Consider the following 22,853-nt stretch of genomic DNA (forward strand, 5'->3'; position numbering starts at 1 on the left):
ATGGTCACAACCTATGCAGCAGAAAGAAGCAAAACCAAATAAGTTTGCAAAATTTAATTAACAATGTAATTATCAATATTATAAATGACAATATGTGAAGAACTTACGGTATTATAAAGTGAATCCAAAACAATCCTGTAAAAAGGTCTATAAAAGTCTGAAAGAATGGAAAGTTCCGAATAAATTACAGAACCCAAAATGAACTGGCCCACCAAGAAACGCGACGTTGTCAATATTTCCAGTTTAACATTATTGCCTAAGGAGCACTTTATATTTCCACTTAATAATGCAGACAAACGTTTTTCAGTCCAAATTAACTAAACTCAACAACAATCACTTCTGCAAACTGCTTTCAAGATATAACATGAAAAATATAAGAAATGAAAAATAGGAAAGAATCTTATTGTTCCGATTTCTCCCTGTAAACATCTTCAAAAGTCGATTACGACTACGTCGCTATATACCCCACATGACTGGTTCTATGCTCATTCTCATGTTTCAAAATACCTATGTAAGTGATCTAACACAAGCAATGGGAATCTGCATGATTTTTTAAGATAACATATGATAGCCCTTTCAAACACGAAAAATCGAAACTGGTTAACAGATTTACTAATAATTATATTATTATTAGGGGGGGGCGAGGACTGGGCCTGACGTCCCGCTTGCCAAAGGAAAGTGAAGCGTCTCTCATAGCCTCTCCTTTCCAGGTGTAGTGAACGCCGCAGGACCACTGTTGGGCAGGAGTTATTTGCATATAGCCTCTCCTACACTATTGTGGCCACATCAGCACTTTCACGTTTGGGACTCCCTGTTTTCACAGAGACTGCTGTGTGGCGCGACTGAGTGACCGGCGGTAGAACTGGGTACGCAGACTGGGCTCGTTAGCCTTGGCAGGCAGCCAGTCTAAGAGAAAAGAAACTATGACTCCAAACCATGGCATATGAAGCTGGTTAGCATTGTCAGGCAGTTTGTCTAGGAGAAGGAAACTCTGACTCAAAATTCACTTGTCCCATCCATTGGATGATGGCTTCACTGCCCTGTAGATATCGTCGGGAGAAGGAAAGGCTACGGGAGTAAACCCAAACAGAACATCCGGAGCGGAGCCCCCAAGGCGGCTGGGTGTCGACTAGTACTTCCTTCTGGCAGCTCCTGCATCCAAACTGGTGCCAAATGTCATGCTCAGCATTCCTTTGGACCCCACCAGCAAGGACGAGAGGAGGATCCTGACGTCTGGGCAGCCCAGGATCTCCATACTTCACGCCCAGGCTTGCGCCCTGGAGAGCTCACTTAAGTCTCGCTACTGAGTGAGAAAACAACACGGAAGCTGACAGTTTACGGGTTATAAATCCCACCCGATTGGCGTAGGGAAGGGGCGCCACGGGTCAGCTTTGACGGTGGGAGGAATCATCGTGTCCCACTGGCCGACCACCGTCCGCATCAAGCCGGGCAGCCCCCGCTCAATAAGGTATTGACCCGTCATCGTCTGCCTGCTCCAGTGAGTGTCTGGAGCTCAGTGTCTTGCTCAGCATGACAAGCAGACGGAAATTCCACACCAGACAAAAGAAACACGAAACCAATAAAGAAAACTTCAGCTTTTCGATTCGCAAGCTGTAATGTTCACACCATGTGCACAGGCAACTCCGAGGACCTCAGGGAAGTGGACGACACCAGGAAGACGGCCATCATCGATAGAGAACTCACCAGACTAAATATCAGCATAGCTGCCCTCCAGGAAACCAGGCTCGCCTCTAGTTGCTCCTTCAGAGAGGAAAACTCAACCTTGTTCTGAAAGGGTCGAGAACCTGAGGAGCCCCGCCAGCACGGATTGGGCTTCGTCATCAAAAACAAACTCCTGGCCTCGGTTGAACCTCCCACCCACAGGGGGCACTGAGCGTCTCTTGTCCATCCACCTCACCACTGCTGCAGATCCTGTCAACATCATCAGTGTCTACGCTACCACCCTCACGTCTTCAGAAGACACAAAGGATCAGTTCTATGGGCAGCTGGACGAACAGATCAAAGGATGCCCCAAACAAGAACTACGATTCCTCCTCGGCGACATTAATGCCAGAGTAGGTGCGGACCACGAGTCATGGCCTACCTGCCTCGGATATTATGGCACTGGAAAGATCAACGAAAACGATCAGAGACTGCTGTGCACCTAACATAGCCTGTGCGTCATAAACACCTTCTTCAAATGTAAGCCACAACACAAAGTGTCATGGAAACACCCCGGGTCTCATCGCTGGCACCAACGCAACTTGGTCATCACCAAGCGCTCTGCTCTTAACAGCGTCCTCTCCACCAGAACCTACCACAGTGCAGACTGCGACTCGGACCATGCCCTCGTGAGCAGCAGGGTGCAACTACAGCCACGCACACACTACACCGCTCAAACCCTAAAGGACGCCTTCGCATAAACACTGCGCAGATGTCGGTCCCCTCCAAGGTGGAGGAGTATGTGTCCGCCCTAACAAGGCTCTCCAGGACCTGCCAGAGCACGATGCTACAGCCAAGTGGAACGCCATTAAGGATGCCATCTACAGTACAACCATGTCCACGTTTGGCAAGAAGGAACGATCCAGCCAGAACTGGTTCAACGCACACCTAAAAAGGATGGAACCAATAATCGAGGAGAAACGAAAAGCCTTCATAGCTTACAAAAAATGTCCTAATGAACGGACGCTTGCTGATCTTAGAAGTCCCCGAAGCAACACCCAAAGCATTGCTAGACAGTGCGAGAACGAGTACTGGCCACAGTTTTGTGAAGGAGTCCAGCGCAGTGCCGAGTACAGTGGCATCAATAAGGCTCAAGGCCATACAGTGAAAGGGGTCGCTTCCCTGAAATCTCTGATGGGATAGAAGATCACAGACCGTGGCCAACAGACGGCCAAATGGGTGCAGCACTTCTCAGAGCTATACTCCCGAGAAACGTCAGTCACCAATGCAGCCCTCAGCAGCATAAGGAATCTGCCCACCATGGAGGAGCGCAACAAAGTGCCAACCTTAGAGGAGCTCAGCAAAGCAGTCGACTCCCTCCCAAACGACAAAGCACCAGGTAGTGACAGAATCCTGCCCGAAGCTATTAAACGTGGGAAACCAACATTGCTTCAACCACTGCATGAGCTACTTGGTCTCTGCTGGGATGAAGGAGCAGTCTCCCAAGACAGGCGCGACGCCACAATTGTGACCCTTTACAAATAATTACAGAGGGTTCTCGCTCCTGATCATCGTTGGTAAAGTGTACGCCCGCATCATACTCAACAGGCTGCAGTTGCTGGTAGACCATGTGTACCCGGAATCCCAGTGCGGCTTCAGAGCAGGCAGGTCGACGACTGACATCATCTTCTCCCTACGACAACTCCAAGAAAAAAGCAGAGAGCAAGGTCAACCATTCTACATAATGTTCTTCCACCTCAACAAGGTGTTTGGCTTGGACAGCAGGAAGGGCCTTTTTGAACTTCTCCGTAAGATCGGTTGCCCCCCCCCAAAAAAAAAAAAAATTTCCGCAGAATGCTGATCTCTTTCCATATAGATATGAAGGGAACAGTCCTGTATGATGGATCCTCCTCAACCTCCTTCCCAATTAACAGCGGCGTGAAGCAGGGCTGCGTGCTGGCGCCAACCTTTTTTGGGATCTTCTTCTCCTGCTCTTGTCCTACGCCTTCGACTCGTGGCATATATCTACACACCAGGATGCTGTTCAACTTGGCACGAATGCGGTCGAAGACCAAAGTGAGGTCAGTGCTCATCAGGGAGATGCTTTTTGCAGATGACACGGCTCTTGTGACCCACACCGAGGAAGCCCTCCAGAGACTGGGAGACCGTTTCGCTGATGCCTGCATGCAGTTTGGGCTCCACATCAGCCTGGAAAAGACAAAGGTCAGCGTGCAAGATACCACCATTGCCCCTTCCATCAAAATTGAAGGTGTCACCCTGGAAGCCGTCAACAACTTTACCTACCTGGGGTCAACCATCAGCAACACTCTCTCGTTTGATATGGAGCTGGACAGAAGGCTTGGAAAGGCAAACACCATCATTGCACGACTAAGGAAGAGGGTGTGGGAAAACAACGCACTGACAGAGCACACCAAGGTCCAAGTCTACCAGGCCTGCGTTCTCAGCACCCTTCTATATGGAAGTGAGACCTGCAGTACCTACATGAGGCAATAGCTCAATTCCTTCCATATACGGTGCCTAAAACGCATCCTGAAAATCAGCAGGCAAGACCGTGTCCCACACAGCGAGATCCTGCATCGTGCAAGTACCCCCAACATTTACTCCCTGCTGACAAAACGCCGCCTTCGATGGCTGAGACATGTCCGACGCATGGAGGGTGGGAGGCTGCCAAAAGACATCCTATATGGACAGCTGAAAACTGGCACGAGAAGAGTCAGCCGCCCCTCTCTCCGTTTCACGGATGTGTGCAAGAGGGATAGGAAGGCATGCGACATTTCACCCGATGGCTGGGAAGTGCTGGACGAGGACAGAGGCACCTGGAGACTGACAGTAAGCAAGGGCATATTAGTCGCTGATGCGAGGAGAGGCCAGTTGGCGGCAGAGAAACGTGAGAGAAAGAAGAACGCGTCAGAAGCCACAGTAACTCAGTCTTCCCAGTATGTCTGCACCAACTGCAATAGGGACTATCACTCGCGTATAGGCCTGCACAGCCACAGCAGACGATGCCAACAGCCCAGAGACAGACAGAGGTCTCCCAATCATTGGCAAACTTGCAAACGTTTTTAAATAATACATTACTTCCAAAACTATATAATAAATCGTAATGGATTTTTGAAAAGCAACAAATGCTGTTTTAAAGAGCTTACGAATAAATTCATATGTCGGTGTTTAAGTATAATGTATATTTCATGAATTAATTAAATGTCATATCTTCATTATTTATAATGACACATGAAACTTTAATTTCTTTGAAATCAAGTCGAATTTACTTTATTGCGTCCATCCATGTTAAATTCAATACAGACTCATGCGTGGTACTCAAGTTAATATTTTTTAGGAAAGGCATCAACCTTTATTTTAGAGACACCTTTTTTCCAGCACGGGCGTATGTTTGATTCACAGGAGTATTATTAACAAAGAAGAATCTAATTAGAATTAATTTTGCTGAACCCCAAAAAAATATCAAAACACTATTGTTTTCGTATTATATATAAAATCAACAATGTGTGTATCTATGTATATATACATGTGTGTGTGTGTGTGTGTCTGTGTGTCTGTGTGTGTGTGTGTGTGTGTGTGTGTGTGTGTGTGTGTGTGTGTGTGTGTTGTAGTTTCAAGTAGCTATTTAAGACATTTGGCCGAAGGAAATTGACAACTAACTACATGGTCATCATCGACATTGACATCAATTATATCAAAACATGCAACTTACTATGGTAAGATATGAAGATATGAAGAAGTTCAATACCATATTAATACTTAAATATTCCAAGGCAAAATTGTTGATATATTCTGCAAGTTTTGTTTCATAGACCTCAATGCTACAGGTTTGTTAATTAAATATGCATTCTGCTCAACTACATCGTGGGTGTCACATACACTTAGAAAGAAAAAGTCGATTGCCAATTTGGCAATGACAGAGCCATGTATTCAGCAATCACTTACGACATATAATTCTGCCAGCATGAGATATGGGTAAGAGTTATCCTGTCAAAAAAGATATGGTTTACTAACGTGTATCACATTTTAAAACTTCACAACAAACGAAAGACATTATCAAATAGAAATACACACAGTGTGGCCAAGTGATTCAGCAATAGCATTGAGGACCAATATATGGTCAAATGGGACTGTATGTTGTCACTGGGAATTCAATATTTTGAGAACTGTCTTCTGTCTTTGAACATATAATCCTAAAAAGGCATCCAACTGACAATAATCTCTGACTGCATGGGTTCAAACGGAATTTAACTTTACATTTTAATTGATACCCCATAAAACTAGCCCTTAGGTTTAACTTTATGAGACGTATGGTATCAAATGGGACTGTATTGGGCCAATACAAATGTAATACGATACATGCGGACCAGCACCAATAACTTACCAATTATATATTCATACATTCAAACACATACTTACAAATGACAAAATGGAGTGCGTGGAGCTAGGTGAATACAAACGACACCAATATTTTTGTAAATTCCCATTGATCCCATCCCATCACATGATATTACTCTTATTAGCATTTCAAACATTCCATTTCCCCCTGAACCCAGACAGTACCACAACATTAAATGCGCATTGACACCATGCAGCTCCTTTTGGCCACTATCGTTCCCGTTCCCATATACTACTCTCAACTACTTTAAACCTGTACCTTCTGCCGTCCATGCATCGGTATGCACGGCACACACTACCTTAAACAGCTATCTTTCATTGACAATTTCAAGAGGATGAACTTCACAGCAGGTAAGGGAGATTACTCTGAAAGATCTTGTCGTGGGTCAGCTTTATCATGACGTAAGAGATAAATTATTCACTCTTTCCTATGACAGTTTTTCTACGCAACCATTACAATATACAAAACCTGGTATGTTTATAAATTAGTTTAATCATTCATGTTTTAATATCTATGAATCAATTATTCAGATATTTGATTTATGTTACTTTATCTTTTCTTTTTTTTTTCTTTTTTGGGAGTGGGTTCTTTCTTTATTTGTTCCTTTATTTCAGAAATTGTTAATACTCTAAATAGTTTTGCTTATCTCTGCAAAATTTGATAAAAAGGATTGTATTAGGGGTTTCGCATTTTTTTTTCTTGCGTAAGGCCCATCCGTTTACAGAATCAAACGAAATGCGTTTTTGAGCTGTTATTGTTTTGTTTTTGTGCAATTTACAACATATTGCGACATCTGTGCCATATCAAAAGAAAAAATTTGAAGCAATAAGGGACGAGCGATAGCTGTAATTATTGTTTTCTCATTGCAAACTGAGCTCAATCTAAAATTACATAGCAAGTTTCTAAGCAAAATTTCTGATTCCTCGTTGGTATAGTTGATCTCTCGGCGGTCCTTCTCCATGATACCAGCAAGAAATGAACAAGCCTAAACAAGTTTTTAAGAAACTATTGGGCTGTTGTTTTAACTACATTTTATTTTTAGCGTAATCTTATTAAGCGCTAAAAAGTAATATTTCTTCTACACCTTTAGAGTGCATAAATCTAAAATCACATTAATAATGTTACCTTTCCGATGAATTTGAAATAAACACAACCAATATCACCTTTACCACTTGGTTTTACTAAAATTAACACAAACAAAATATCATGGAATGAATATATTGTGCAAACAGACGGGAGATATACAGATAAAAAAAATACTTTAAATACGATTATTGTCACATTATAAGTAAGGAACAATAGCCAGATTGCAACATGTATATGCTAGATCCAGAGGACGGATGGGAAGCTAGTTGCATATAACATGGTCATAGGAACTTGTTACTGGCACCTTATTCTGCTGCGTGCGATTCACAAGTAAGTGGCATGAATTGCCGGTGTTAGGCTCAAAGGAACATCAAGTGAGGGTCGTACATCCACCTTTAACAGACTGCCGGGGAGGGGGCAATTTCTGCTAATTATGTAGACCATGGGTAAATCGACATCCACTCGGAATTGAGCAAGGAGTGGCCACCATTGGAATCGCATGTTTAAATCTGGTGTCTTGAAATTAAACGTCAGTAATCGTTAAACCATCTTGCGTGAATTACAAAAAGAACTTATAAGCTACTCCGACGTTATTCGAAATTGGCGGGAAACATTGTTGTACTGGGAGTTACAAAGGAGCTTCGGAATGGTCAGTGACTTATTTGCTCGATTGTTGCAATCTATTATGGCAAAATAATTGTACTTTAATTATGTGCAGTATCTATACTTCATTACTAGAATCGCCAGTACGTTGAATTACCATTTGTAGGGTTTGATTCATTTGTAGTGTTTTACATGCATATTTTGAGATATGAGCAATGTTTATGTAAACAATTACTATCGTAATTCGCTATTTGTTTAATTCGTAGTAACCTCGTGCATTTATTCGTTTGATATTCCAGATTTGCAAATGTTGAATTGAATTATAACTTTGTATAATGGTTGCAGTGTGCAACATTAGTTAATAGCAGTATAATATGTAAGGATATATCAGCGCATGGATATGTGGATATCTGTGTACACTTTGTAGATGTGTAATGTACAGAAATGCGTCTGCGTATGTGATATTGTTCTGTATAATAATATTATAATCTATATATACTGATGTGATGAAATTTATTGATATATGCATGATAACCAGTTGATACGTTGTATACCATACCAGAAAATGTGGGTATTTCGATGTGCACGAATGCGTGACCAAAGAAGGTAATGGCTTATCTGATGATAGAGTGTTGTTTAGTGTGAGACTAGATAGTAGAGGAATATACAAAAAGAACTTATAAACACCCTGGTACAGTTGGTCCCGATTCTCTGGGAGACAAGAAAAGGAGAGAACGGAAGTGGAGGAAGTGGAAGGGTGAAGGACGTGGTTGTTGGACTGAAGGGGTAATGGGTACCAGTCAAGAAATACTACAGATGAGTAGAAACACAGGACAGGAGGAAAATCTCTCACACTAAGTCAGATGATGAATTAGTCCGTCACTTGGTCGAGTGAAAGACGACTGATATGGTTTGGAATATTGAATTTCATTTTAGGAAGGACTATCTGTAATTGAATGCATTAAATTTGTTGTTTATTTGAATTTCACCTTTTGTGTATTCAGTAATTTTACTGTCGGCATCGCTGACTGGGGGCTCGGAGAATTGCATTGCTATCACTACTTCAATTTCTAACAAAAACGAGCCAGGGTGGGTCTTCTGTAATAATTAAAGATAATACTGGGAGCACCCCACCCTAACCTAAGGTAGTCTACAAGACCCTTTACAAATATATTGTGCGATATTAAGGATAGCAAGTCGTATCTTCTAAAGACAAAAGTGTTATTTTACATGAGTCATAATAACTGCATCAAGTTAGGCGTCCGAGTGTTGCCAGCGAAAGAAGGTGGTAGGTAAAGGCACGACTAAGCATATAATAAATGAGTAACCACGGATGGCACAGGAAACCATTATACATTACATCCATCTATGTTTGCTCTTCACATTCGTTATATTTCAAGCAAAGTTTGATATTTTTAACTACTGATCTGCACTGTGGCTTAGCTCAGTGCGTCTACGATTATTGGCCTGACTTCCCCTTTGTACAGTCTACCAAAAGCGTTGATTCTGAGTTCCCTTTTTCCAGTTATTTATATTCACTTATCTGACCCTTAAGTGTGGGCTCTTAATATTGACTGGGTCATCTATGATTCGTTAGTTTGTAAGCATATGAGCTGACCAGGACATGCCTTAAACAAAGATAGATTCTCTCAATTTTGCAATTCCTTTTTATGAAACTCTTTACCCTTTCCGGTATTGTACACATTTATGAAAACTTGGACAGTCAATTTATTTTAATTTTCATTGTGCCGAAAAATTTTAATATAATATGGCATAACATGGCATTACATAATATAATATAATATAATATAATATAATATAATATAATATAATATAATATAATATCATATCATATCATATCATATCATATCATATAATAACATATAATAATAATATAATATGATACAATATAAGCAATGCTACTAATCTCTTCGCTTTATGCTGCATTCTCAACAACAGGTGTAAAACAAGAGTCCAAGATTGGTCGTTTGTACTGATTGATTAATGAAAATGTCAATTAAATATCCACTATAACTCAGGAACAAATTTATTTTAGGAATGCAACAGTCTTTAGACCAACATTCAACCGAACATTTAATTTCAAAGTTCTTGTATTGAAATCAGAATAAAATAGCATATGCTAGTATACACTTTCTTCTTAAAAAGATTTTTCCTTTTAATTTTCCATTAAAATCTTTAAAACAGCAAATCTCTAAACAAGTAAAATATATTATGTCAAAACCGCGATTCTAAGTTATGTGGGTACGTCTCTAGTTTCAAAGATTCGTATCAATGATAAATTAGTGTCAAATACCCAGATGTATCATGGACAGTGGTGCTAAAAGTTTCAAGGATCTCATACAATGATTGTGATGGACCTTCATTGCTTGACACAGTAACAAACTCTTATTCCTTCATACAAGTGCTTTGAGTCTCAAGTGGTAACTGTGGGCTGGAGTTACACTGCACATTTGCCGTGGAGAAATAATAATAAATGTCTCCTTCCTCAATTGTAGCTATCGACAGAGGTCTCTCTTCGTTTATAGGTCCAAGATATAAATCAGTATCACATTCCTCCAGGCCAGGACGTTGTTCTACAATAATTAAAACGAAAGTCATTTGATGGAAACATGATCAAAATATTTTGCATACTCATGCTGACTCATGTATAAATTAAGTGATGTAATGTGCAATTGTTAACGCACATAGTAGTATGATAATAGGTGCTTTAGAACATGCTCGTTGATCCATTTCAAAGCCTTCATTTCCCCATGATTTTGGTTTATTTTTCAATAAACCGCACGGGTATGCATGAAAACCTAGTTACTTAAATCTGAGAAAGTTACCAGTATGAGATAATAGAGGAGGATACAGTCAGAAGACATAGAAGTTGGTCATTGAGTAAACCGTCTTTCAACGATACTCATGGTAAACACGATTGTTTAATTTTGAAATGATCTGCTTCGTAAACATTTCAAGCTGATTGATATTATTGATTGTGGCTATAATATTGTTATGTATACCAGATTTAATTTATATTTGATTTAATTTAATTGTTTGTCTGTTAGTTTTACTTTTTTATTATATTACATGATATTGTCCAGAAATTAATTTCAGTTTCACTTACTGTTTTTCGTAAACAACTTTTTTTAATTCTTTCTCATAGTAGATTCATAAAGTTAAATCGATGCCATATGGGGAATAAGTGATATTAGGCATATAACAAGTTTCTACGTTCTTCTAGAAGGTGATCATGTGAACCTCAGAGGGGAATCAGTTTTGCGTCTTAAATTAGTGTATAACCCTGTTATATAGACAAATTGGGCAGTCGGGCTTTAACTCATTGACACTTAAAGGTGTTTTTTGTGACCAGTTACAGTTCAATTTTTAATTTTTTATCAAATTATTTGGATTCCAAAAGATTAATTTTCTCTAGAAATACTTGTGCTCTAAATTAATTCTTGGACAAGGACAGTTATCGAAATTTACAAAGAATTAAAACAATGGAATATTATTTTATATGATTCAACAAAGAACTGTTGACACAACGCTAACCACAGCATAACTTGTTGCCTTCCATTTTGGATTTCAACGGGATTATATCTTTATTTTTCTCATTTTACCTTGTTTTTCTAGGGAAATAAATTATTTGTTAAATTTTCCGTCTTTAGTGAAATCAGCAAGCTTGTTTTACAATGTCGTCATATGTGGAAGTCATTCCTTCAAATCATACCCAGGAACAAGTATATCTTTTGAAGAAAAATGAACTGATTCAGCTTGCCAGTAAATACGATCTTTCTGAGGCAAAATCTTCTTTAACAAAGCAAGAAATAAAAAAATATTTTGCTCCAGTATTTGGCAGAATAAATGTTTTGGATAAAAGGGCTTTTGTTTCGATCAGGAGGTCGCTATGAGACTCTGACATAAAAGTAAAGGAATTGAAATAAAATGCAAGATGAAAATTGAGTTAAGGCAGCAGGAAGTTGAGAAAGGAAAGAAAACAAAAACAAATGCAGTTGCAGTTCCAGTTACAGTTACAGTTACAGAAAAAAACCACTGCAGTTAGATAAGGAAGTAAGAGAGAAAAAGACGAATGAAGTTACAAAAAGAACAAATGCTGTTACAAAAAGAACAAATGCATTTACAGAAAGAAGACAAGTGCAGAAGCAATTGGAGTACTTATAGAAAGAGAGAAACAAATGCAGTTACAATCGCAGAAAGAGGAGAGAGACAGATGTAAATGCAAAGAGAGAAGGATGAGATGGAATATCAACTTAAAATAAATGAAATGGAGCTGCCAAGTAAAAATCACATTCCTACTTTAGATACAAATTCAAGTTTTGACGTTACAAAGAATACATGGTTAGAGCCCCTTTCAGAAAAAAGAAGCAGACAAATATTTCCCTCGAAAATTCCAAATGGTCAAGAAAGCATTGGACTCTAATATTACAATATTTACTTACTGGTAAAGCTGGTGATATTTACCATTCACTGTCACTACAGCAAACGTACTGACTATGATGTGGTTAAGGAATTGATCTTAAGGGGATATGATTTAGTTCCTGAGGCTTATCGGCAAAAAGTCACAAACTAAAAAAATTAAGTTGGGCAACCTCATGTCAAATTTGCAAGAAACATAGAGCAGTTCTTTGATTGATGGTGCTTAGCCAAGAAAGTTGATCAAGATTGTAAAAGTTTATAGGACATTGTGCTACTTGAAGAGTTTAATAATTTTGTCCATCTTGATATTAAGACTTATTTTGATGAGCATAAATTCGAAGCCTTGAAAAATGCTGCTCGATCCGATGACAAGTATTCTTTAGATCATAGCGGACCGTCTAAACCTCAATATGCACAACTTTTAAACATCAAGCTTCAGATAAGCGTTATCAAAAATCATTGTTTCTACCTACGTGTACGAATTGCAAGAAGAAAATAAACATTATTTCTGATAGGAACAAATTGAAACATAGGCATCAGAATCAAGACAGACCTATCACAAATGCTCTTACTTCTAAGAGGTGAAGATCACGACCATGTATAGAAAGCAATACATTTGCTCGGTTTAATAAACCCAAGTCTGATTTTATTATGGAGAATTATTAACCATTTTATGTCGAAGGGTTCTATATCACTCTTGGGTGACTCAGCGAATCCCATCCCTATCAAAACTTTAAGGGACACAAGAGCTTTTCAGAGTATTTTATAGCCGGGTACTTTGCCTTTTCTGAGAAATACTCTTCTAATGTTAATATTCCTCTCCATTGTGTAAATTTGTCATCAGACATAATCAGACTTAGACCCGTGACAGTCAGAACAGTGTAAGCTTTACCCGTTGAAGGCAATCATTTTTTTACTAGACAACGACCTAGCTGGAGGTAAGGTTACGGTTAATCCACTCGTAACTGACAAGCCTTGCTTGGATCAGAATGTCAATCCTATTGAAAAATAATTCTCTGATTTATACCAAGTTTGTGCAGTTACTAGAGCCATGGCAAAGAAAGCTCTTGAAAATGAGGTAGATCAAGAAAGTATTCGTTTAGTTCGCATATGTATTGGTCAGGCTTTTGATGAGGTTACTTTCACTCCTTCTTTGGATCAATCAAAAGGTATTGATCACAGTGATTCTCTTTTAACAATTCATTCTCAGGGTGACAAATGACAATCACTTATCGCCGGACAGGAAAATGATCCTGAAATTTCCTGTTTGTTTCAATGGACCATTAGTGAAACTGAAGTTACTGAGGTACCTGTCTGTTATTTCAATAAATGTGGAATTCTTATGAGAAAATGGAAGCCTACCGAGGTACCTGCTGGTGACGAGAGGTCAAAGAAATATCAGTGTGATGTTTCAAAATCGAACAGACAGGAAACTTTTCGTTTTGCCAATAAAACTCCTTTCGCTGGTTATTTAGGGATTAATAACATTTATCACAAGATCTTGAATCACATTTATTGGCGCATAATCAAAAGTAATGTTTGCCATACTTGTCAAATAGTATGAAAACCCAATCAGAATATACCTTAGGCTCATCTGCTACCTACTCCTGCACTTGAAGAACCATTTAGCAGAATAATGGTAGATTCTGTTGGTCCCTTACCTAACACCAAATCAGGTAACCAATACTTGTTGCCCATAACGTGTGCGTCAATAATGGTTTCAGAGGCAATTCCTTTGAGGAATATTAAATCTAAAACAATAGTAAAATTTGTGATTTTTACTGAAATTGGCCTTCCCAAATCTGTCTAATGAGGGCACGGGTGACATTTTAGGTCTGGAATTTTCCAGCTGATTATGCTTGAGATTGGCACTCAGCATTCAAGCCAAAAGTGAAATTTTGGATTGACAGAACTTTAATTGAAATAAACGTTTGAGTCTGTTAATAAAGTTCTGTCTCTCTTGCTCATTCTTCAGATTCTCTTTCGTTTATATATTATGGTCCTTACAAGGTTAAGAAGAAAATGAATGAATTAAATTATAATAATATTACTCCTGTGATCTATATAAATTAAAGGAGTATCAGAATATGTACTCAGCATTCAAGCCAAAAGTGAAATTTTGGTTTGACAGAACTTTAATTGAGATAAACGTTTGAGTCTGTTAATAAAGTTCTGTCTCTCTTGTTCATTCTTCAGATTCTCTTTCGTTTATATATTATGGTCCTTACAAGGTTAAGAAGAAAATGAATGAATTAAATTATAATAGTATTACTCCTGTGATCTATATAAATTAAAGGAGTACCAGAATATTGATACAGAACCAGGTTAATGATGTAAATAATTTAGTTGTACCTGTCCCACTTAGTGAATATTTATGAGAAAGAATATCATCGGACTCTACTGATGTTGGAGAGAAAAATCTTCGGACTTTAGAAATTATGAATGACCTAGACCAGAAACCTTTACATTTACGGCAACAATAAAGGAATGAACGTAAACAGTTATTATTTAATGTGAGCATTTATTTTCACATATTCCTACGTGAACAAACAAATTTTTCCATGGCTTTGAAATTGTAAATTCCACACCAGTGAAACAACACCCGTACAGGATGAACCCTCTCAAACAGGAATACTTGTCAAGACGACCATATAAAACAATCTTATTTGTAATGCCCTTTTGATGAGCCTTCTAACACTTCTTTCATCCACACCTGGATTGGCATTCGCATTCAAATCACGCATTAGATCAATATCGGCACGCTGACCTGCAAGGATATTGGATGTTTAACGAACAAGGTCATGTCGATAAACGTCAACATCAACACGACTAATAGACGCTTTATCAGACCTCGTTTGGTTGTTAAAATCAAGTCGAATATCAAGCCGGGTATTAGGCCACAATATTTGTTTCAACGTATATGCTTTCCACTTGTGCATTTGTTCCATACTCCTCCTGCTTATTTAGGTAATGCAGCAGCGACATGACAGACTATGCTTTTTAAGATCACGGGATCTGTACATCCCTACAAACATGAACTTTTTTCCTCAACATCGAGCAAAACTTTCAGTAATCGCATTTCGATTATTATATATTTGAACTTGAGTTGGATTTGTAGTAAGAGATTTCATGCCACATCGCACACAATATGAAATCATGCATATGTTATACACAAACAATTGTGTTGACATTTTATACGGCATCACGAAAAGGAATATGTCAGAACATGCTTTGATTTCGACCTCTCTTCATTTGATATGTACGATCATTTGATCCTTAAACAGCAAATTAATCACTCGAGGATATTTTTCAACAGCCCAAACGTCATCTATTTTACACAACGATGTGCACGCGTAGGTCAAGTGATCAGAGATAACTGTAACATGCTGATGATATTTCATGGTATTCATATGAATTGCCTTGCAAACCTTTATTCGACCTTGTGTGCCGCAGACCACTCGTGTAATGCATTTCCAGACATGTTGTTTGCTGCGGTCACCCAATAGGCGGTTAGTTTTCAAACCACTGACTTGACTGGTTGACCCCAACAAATATGTCGAGAACATTTGAATAATATAACTTCGTAATCATGATAATCATATAAAATCTGATAGCCAAGCCCCGTGGAGACCGTAGAACAAACAAAGCAATTTGTGAAAACCACGGTAACGATTACAGAAACACAAAAACAACCTGTTCCGATCAGTTGTGCACTGGTACAATTAGTACAGATACTAAAGCAACTGGAGTAGACACAAAACAAAGATTACAAGATTTAGAAAACCTAAACGGCAGAACCAGTCAGTTAGTTCAAATAACTTGGTTCCAAAATCACTAAAGAGGGATCAAGAGCAGACATGTTGTCAAGAGCAGCACAAACAACGGCAGCTATGTCAAAACTAAGACCCATCTGGAGAGACAAGAATATATGTTAGAAAACTAAAATCAGACTATTACGAGCACTAGTCATCTCAATCGTGTTGTACTCATGTGAGGCCTGGACACTGACAGCAGAATTACAACAAAGAATCCAGGCACTTGAAATGAGATGCTACAGAACCATCCCTGGCATCTCTTACTTGGACCACATCACAAATGAAGAAGTGCGTAACACCATAAGGCGCAAAGTAGGCTAATATGAGGAGCTCCTCACCACTGTCAAAACGAGAAAGCTTAAATGGTATGTCCATGTCACTAGAGCAAACAGTCTATCCACAAGAGTCCTGCATGGTAGCGTCCATGGTGGCAGAAGGAGAGGTAGACAGAGCAAAAAGTGAACTGACAACATCACAGAATGGACCAGGAAAGGTTTTGCGGAGACACAGGCATTGGCACAAGATCGAGACAAGTGGAGGGTACTGGTCAGATGTTAAGAAGCACAGCGCATTGAAAACCACACCACTTTGTTTGGTTCAAATTTGTGAGCTTCTGGTTTTAATTTCAGGTCAATAGCTTGAATTGTTAAAGACTTCCTATTGGAATTATACTTATCAGTTTCTAATTATAATGTCCTGCATATAACCTACATTATTTGCAAATAAACTATGGTTTGGTTGTTTAAGTGAGTGTTAACTTCGCCGGTTTCAGTATTCCAATGAAAGAGAAGAAAGAGAAGGAAAATACATACTGAATGAATGCATGTAATATACAACTCTTCCTGCACAATCGTTCCCATTCATATAATAGTTTGTTCTGCAATCGATGATACTCTCTAAAAAGCTAATATTATTTAAAACAGACCCATTTAAATTCTATTTGAGTGCAACTGTATCTCGGTGCGTTGATGTTTGGGAGTTTGACAAAGGAGTAATATCTGGATGTTGACACAATTCTAGGCACGAGAATAAATATTCATTATTGTCTGACAGCTTTCACAATGCTTCCTTTCGAACAATTCGCAGACTCATAGGCTTGATTTGTGCAAAGTCATCGAGTCTCAGTCTATGTTGAGTAGTTTATATGCTAATGGTATCGACATGTTTTAAAATGAAAAGACCTTGAAGAAAAAAATCCATACCATGTACTTAAAATATTCTGGCCATAACACAGATAATAATGTAATATGCTAATGTCCCCGGATCTAACTGTCACTAACACTACTGAAATGACAAGATAATAATCTCCTTACCCCAAAGCCGTTACAATTATGTGACTAACAAATGATAATAATAACATTTCGTCAGAGTAAATCGAAGAGGTCTTTCTTTAAATAACATGGTACAACGTAATAGACGTATGTTACCTCTTTTGGTTCATGCTTTAGAAAGTCGCACATCGACGATTGTAACAAGATGACCTGTTAGGATTTCGGATTTTACAATAGAACACTTTTGATGGTGATACAAATACAACGTTTAATGAAGAATGACTTGAATCAGAAAAGAATATTGATAAATACGTGTTTGTATAGATCCACATATTGGACAAATTAACATAACACACAAAAATCTAATAATGCAACAAATCAAAATACAAATAAATGACTTTACACAGGACATTGACAGAGGTGGATGATTCACATTTATTTCACACGATGAAAAGAATGATGTGTTTTACTCAAATAGTAACAAATGTGGTACTTTATTCGTATAGTAAAATGTATTCACTCAAACAGTGAAAAACGAAGCATTTTACTCAGTTGAAAACAAAGTGACAAATATGCAAAATATCTTTACAGTCACAAAACACTGTGTAGTATAAACCCCAAAATTAGTCAACGGCTAAAAGATTACATGTCTGGAGTTACACACTCCGTCACCAGCACACTTGGCTACCAGTCACACTGGTCAATCTAGCAGTCAGTATTCCAAGTAGGTACCTACCACCATTCAGTTCATTGGTCAAACAATCAGCGCCCACCGATCGTTCAACAACGCAGATCACCTACTACTCCACTAGCAACACTGTTCACTCAGCTCTACAGCTGTTATGGTCAACTTCTATGGTTAGCTCTACAGCTGCTACCACGTCGACTCCGATCATCTGAAAATACATCTAACATCGTGTAATATGCATGACACTGGCATATACAATAAAACGTAATGACGTTATATACGGTAAGCTATACAGATTACATTATCAACACAATAAGTACAAACCAATACACAGATTTAGACGTGATCCTAACCGTAAAAGTTAAAACTCCTACGGTACTAAAAGTTTCTTAAAAATGCAACTTTATATTGCTAATATAAATCTCTTCCTAAGTCATAAACAATAATAGAAAATATTTGCATTAGACTACGTAAGCCGAACCTAGAAGATATATAAAAGTAAACGTGGTAGGACAATAATTATAACTTATATAGAATAAATTAATAAATAACTCACATACCTCTACAGCCGAAAATGTGCAGGTCCTTAAAGTAAACCGCTAACTGACAAAACGTTCCGTAATGTGTAGATGTTGTCTTAAGGTGAGGCATTTATAACACACCACGACGACATACATCGTCTGTGCGCTAAACGTATACGGTTTTCACATCGAAAGCACTTTGCGTGTGTAGCATAGGATGAACCGAACTCACTGTTTTAAAATATTGTAAAATATACATGAATCACCATCAAGTACCGTTTTACACACAAAACGAAACCCGAGTACATGTATTTAATTAACAAAAGGATTTACCTTATTCCGTGACAACGATTGCGTAAGTCAGAAATTAAAATTTGGATACTCACTTCTGCTATCACTATTCGTTGATACTTTACTTCCATCAAATATATGATATATATGGTAGACAACACCTGGATTTCACCATCATTGGTATTTCAACTCAAAAACTGTACTTTAGAGCAGACCGTCGTAAATTGATAATACCATAATTCCATCGTGATTTCCATAGTTTCACTAAAAAATGTTTATTCCATATCACACAAAAACACAGGATTTACATTTTTGCATTACATAATAAATATTTCTCTGAATAAGTCTCTCCGTACATTCTTGGATCAAAACTTAATATTCATTTTTATTTTTTATTTTATACATGTTTCGTGTCACTTATGAAGGAATAATAAGCATATTCAAATTATGCCTCCGAAAGATCAAATCCTTGTTTAACATCATAATAACTGGTTAAAAACACTTAAGATACAAAATCCATATATTTCAAACTGACGTCTCCAACACACCCAGCACTGTTAAATATCCAGAAGTATCCTGAATATCCGTGTTATTAGTTTCGGTCGACTCATAACTAGTATCTTCATTATTCAATTTGCTTTGATGATCATCTTTACATGGAATATCAAATATTTCATATCCATCCATACACAGACTTGGCGTTCTATGTAATAACAACACGCTGGAGTCAAACTCTTCATTCGACCACGTGTTGTTTTGATTCGGACGTCTATCAGTCATCAACTGTGTTAGCATAGGTCTTTCCACACTAATAGGCGTAACATATGCATCTGCATCACGTTCCTTGATTTCATTAGGTCGGTCTAAAATAACAACGGAGAACGTTTTATAGTAATTACTGACCTGTAGGGTTATCGTGTGTGAAAAACAACTTACTTGTAAGACACTTCACTTATTATTTGCAGACGGGATAGACAACTTTTAATTGTGATTTATTTCCTATGTGAGAAAAAAAATATTTAAGAAGGAACAAACCTATTTAGGAATAAATAAATATATTAAAAGTAAATTCGAATCCTTATTTTCATGCAATAAGCGTTCTTTAAGTATTGTAATTAAAAGACATCAAAGGACATCAGTTCTAATAAGGAACTGAGCGCGATGTAAACAATATATAAAACAGAGGCTCTATTGATAAAAAGACAGTATCAAAAAGATTCTACACTTCAAACATTGAGAAAGTTTAATGCTGAAAATGTGGTACTGCATTTAATAGAATTGTTTATATGAGTTGCAAAACTACACCATGTATGTCAAAGTTACATTCAATTCTTGAACAATGACAAAAAAAATTGGCACGTGAACAATATTATGAACTCTGCTACGGCTACACATTGCTTATATCTGGTTCCATACCACTGGTATTTTTCCTCCGAATTCGTCTTAAACAGCACACCATGAGATTGAGCACACATACCATTACGATGATGACAGGAATGAGGTAGAGTGGGACACTCACTGTAAATATATATATTAACAGGGAAATACATGAAAATGAAAATTACTTATTCACTTTTAAAGAAGGCAATATAGCCAACGCTAATTAATAGGTCATATCGTCTAAATATTCGCCGGTAGAAAGGTCACATGCTGAAATAATTAAAAACTGAAACAGTACTGTACAGGGCAGCGCATTTACGGAAATTCATAATTGGTAACGTTGTTGTGATTCAGTTTGAGAGGAAAATATTAAGAATATCTCCAACGTTAAAGGATTCGTCAAAATTCGGGATTCTGATAGATCCTGACGATACTATATATCGGAAAATAATATTTAGCTGCTAGGCACAGTGATTTCTGTGCTTTTTTATTTCTGTCCGGCTTTATTTTGTTAGGGGTGCATTCCCATGTACTACTCAACGCTAAGATGTACATTAATAATAAATAACCGTTTAACATTATGCTATAAAATGTTTCAATAATGTCGCTTTTAGATGAAGCACTGGTCACAAAGCAGTTTTATGTTATTAACCTTGATTTCGTTTTATCTTGCCATTGAGATTCGGATTTCTTGTGTCTCACCCAAAGCACAATAGCCGAAGAGGACGAACAGTACGGTCATTACTAGAAACTACAAGAATATGTGTTAGATAATATTTATATCAAGTGAGAGCAAAACATACGTCACTTTTGAACAATATGTGTGCCGACTAAGGAATCAAAATCCAGCTTACAATGTATTTGTAGCGAGTCACATAGTGGCCTAATATACACTTACTATTATGGACAAGGTTTTTTCACTTCCTGTATATCTGGTGGAGGAAGAATCGGAAAACCCAACGAAAAACAACCAAACGACGGGAAGTTACTGGTAAGCTTTCTCACATACCCAAATTGACCAAGCTTGAGACTTGAACCTACGGACACAGGTTATGTGTAAGCGATCTATAAAGGCAGGAGCCCTAGACCACTTGGACAACATGGCTCACTATGAATTATATATATATATATATATATATATATATATATATATATATATATATATATATATATATATATATATATATATATATATATATATATATATATAATCTACTTAGAAGAAAATAGAGTTCATGTTGTACAATATACAACTCAATCAACAGTATACATGCAATAGGTTTAGTTGCTAAATTAAATAGCTTCCGCCAAAGAATAAATGACTTGCGTACTCTATACAGCATACAAGCTCTACTGACATATACAACCATTTCTATTTTCGTAGAAAACAAATAAAGAAACATTATTAATGAATATTCATGACAGCAAAAAAGATTTCATTATTGTTTAAGGTAACTCATTGACAATGAAGTTACGAGCGACGAAGTTACCACCAATAAAGCAATCGATCATGATCATTTCCCCGGCTATTACAGATGGCGCGCACATAACAATTGTAATACTAAGCTAACACATTACAAATATATGAAAATATTATCTATAATGTCCCTGACTAAAACTCTCATCTAATTATAAAGACTGCAACACATTGTGACTTAGATTAATAAATGACGATAATATCACAACGCTAGAAAACAGTTCCTTTATTTACTTTTAAGATAATAAAGCAATTGAAATCAAAATGATAATCACATTTGCGTGTGCGAGTGAACCATTATTGAAAAATCAGTTATTTAGTATGACTTTTTAACTAATAGTTCTTTCAGTTTGAGCTCATGTTACAACTATGTTAAAATGACATTAGTCAAATTTATATTCAAAAACGTCATTGCGAAAATGTCAAAATGTATGATCAGATAACAAATTACAAATGTCGAACCATTCCAATTGAAAAAATGACATCGATATGATTTAGAATCTTATTCTGTAGTCAGTGTTGTCCGTTATTTCAACTTCCTGAAATATGTATAATAGACCGTAGATGGGACAAAATTAAACAATAACCGAGGTGTGAAAACGTAGTATTTACAGCACAACTAGTCGTAATACATGTTCCAGAAAGAAAACCTAATGAATGTCAGGACTGAAACCACTGGACCTGTAATGAACCTACTGCACTTATTTGCTAATTTGTTCAGTGTGTTGCTTGAAATTTCTTTTTCGATGATCTTTTTACCCGTGTTAACATATAAAAATGCATGTGTTTCTATTATCAAACTGCTTCTAAAAGCAAATGTGTACAATCATAGCAAATATGATACAAACACCAGTAAAGTATCTAATGTCATTTATTATTCAATCTTCTTTAAACTATATGTTAATTTCGCTATATAATCAATAGATACTCATCTGAAATATTCTTATTAGCATACAAAAGTATGGAAATGAATATTATATTTTAGATGATCATGCATAACCGAACATCTCATCGGATTTCTCGATTTGTGACTAGCCATTTTCCAAACCATTAGCTAGATTCATAAATCATCCAACATATTTCATTTAGTATCCCACTTATTACAATGAGTATTAATTCATGTCTGTAATAGTTTATATCTCAATGTTCAATAAAAACATAATGAAACACTCTCAGATTTACTTGACGGTGAAGTGGAT

The 22,853-nt window shown here is 37.4% G+C and overlaps 1 long non-coding RNA gene across 1 annotated transcript; it reads right to left on the bottom strand.

Moving 5' to 3' along the window:
- Window positions 1-17,629: 17,629 nt before the first annotated feature.
- On the bottom strand, window positions 17,630-21,166 carry LOC149796527 (uncharacterized). Its single transcript, XR_016421443.1, has 4 exons — window positions 21,076-21,166; window positions 20,214-20,315; window positions 18,546-19,660; window positions 17,630-18,193 (listed from the first exon to the last, which is right to left on the bottom strand). It is a non-coding gene; the product is annotated as an uncharacterized LOC149796527 (long non-coding RNA).
- Between the last annotated feature and the right edge of the window lie 1,687 nt (window positions 21,167-22,853).

The sequence above is a fragment of the Sinohyriopsis cumingii genome, chromosome 6 (genome assembly GCF_028554795.1).
Source record: "Sinohyriopsis cumingii isolate HCF-2022 chromosome 6, ASM2855479v2, whole genome shotgun sequence".
Taxonomy (NCBI): Eukaryota; Metazoa; Mollusca; class Bivalvia; order Unionida; family Unionidae; genus Sinohyriopsis; species Sinohyriopsis cumingii.